Here is a 1,802-nt window from a genome sequence, read left to right as displayed (position 1 = left end):
CTAAAATGTATGAAATTTTATATAAAATATGTGAAATATCATTGTATTTGTATATAAATTGTATACAAAAAAGTACTCAAAATCCGATGTAAAAATATCAAAATTCGATGTAAAAATGTTGAAATAAGCTAATTTTAAGTGATTTTTTGAATGTTAAAAAAACTGACTGCATTCATACATACATAATATATCTACTTAGTTATAATCTTATAATATTAAACACAACGTATTATACAACATATTCTAATTGATATTTCTCCACAGAAATTTGTTTAAAATTTTAAATTCAAATATTAAATGTTTATAGAAAAAAATGTCGCCATATTATTAATATTTTTCAACCGATAATTTAAACATATATCATCATTCATCAGCCTTGTATTAAATATTGACGCAATTTTACCCAACATATACAATTTTATTGATATTATATATTGTTATAGAAAAACAACTGAAAAATTCTCCGTAAACAATGTTTCTGTACGAGAATATGGAGGGTGTTCGACGAAGGACCAGTCGACGTTGGCCGACGATGAAAATTTTGGAGTGCCCCTAGATTTTCGGTAGATAGGCAACTTAATGTGCCCTCTGGTGTCTAGGACATAGGCAACCTAAAGTGCCCCTATAGATTTGGTGCATAGGCAATTTAATATGCCTGTGACGAACCCGCGCGGTGGTGGCAGACAATACACGAGGAATGCATGGAAGGAAGCGGCACAACGGAATAAGGGATGGTGCAGTTTAAGTATGGGGCCGGGGTCCCTGTGGTCTGATCGGTTTGGTGCAATGACCACAGGGCGCAATTACAATTCAGGCTGAACTTAAAAATACTTAAAACTACGGCAGGTGAACGTCCCGTCCGGTGAGCATTGCAGTCCGACGACCTGGAGCGGCCACTCACACAACGCACTGGGTTGCTGGTGGCCACCTTTTCTTATATTGAACACACATTCATTTGAACAGGTACTACAAAAATATAATGTAACCAGCGTAAGTAGTGACTTACTTGATTTTTTAGTTAGGTGGTAGCTGTTTTTATGATTTACAATAATTCGCAGTTATTGTAATATACAATTTAATGTTCTTACAGCAATGTGCAATAATATCAAAAATCTATTTATTTTTAAATTTAGAACTTTTAATTGAATTTACAATGATGTGTGTTTTTTAATTTATTTTAACTTTTTGTGTCTGTCTACACGAGGAGTAGTCGAAATAATGGTTCAATTTTCAACTTCGGTATTTTGTTCGATCGGAAAGTAAATCTAGTTGGTGCAATGGAGAGGTTAAATTCCTCAACCGACACTATTGAACTTTTTTTCATAGATTTCTTCCAAATACTTTCCTGGATTTCATTACGTCGTTTTAATTTGTTTGTCTGGAAGGGGTGGAGTGGGTTGTATTTTATTTAAATTGTACAGTTTTTTAGCTTTTCATAAAAATAATTTAACTAATTTATCACAGATTTGTTCCAAATACTCCTTTGAGTGATCTGTTATTTCCAATAATTGTATTGTTACTTAAAAAAAAAAGAAAATCCTGCTGTTTAAGAAGCCGCGATTTTACTCGTCATATCAGTAACTAAACTGTAATCTATTTTTATGTTTGAAATATACCTGCAATGTCTGTTGTTTGCGAGAAATGTACATGCACCGATTATATAATCGCTTACGCACTCTGTTGTAAGTAAATATCGACCGAAATTATAAGCTACAGTCTTATATACATTTTTTTAGGTAAACAGTTCTAATATTAAATACATGAGAGTTGTATGGAACACACAGAACTCTTTGATTTTATAC

This window comes from Acyrthosiphon pisum, chromosome A2 (assembly GCF_005508785.2).
Source record: "Acyrthosiphon pisum isolate AL4f chromosome A2, pea_aphid_22Mar2018_4r6ur, whole genome shotgun sequence".
NCBI classification, from domain to species: domain Eukaryota; kingdom Metazoa; phylum Arthropoda; class Insecta; order Hemiptera; family Aphididae; genus Acyrthosiphon; species Acyrthosiphon pisum.
The sequence above is the reverse complement of the archived record's forward strand: the minus strand, read 5'-3'. Positions refer to the sequence as shown.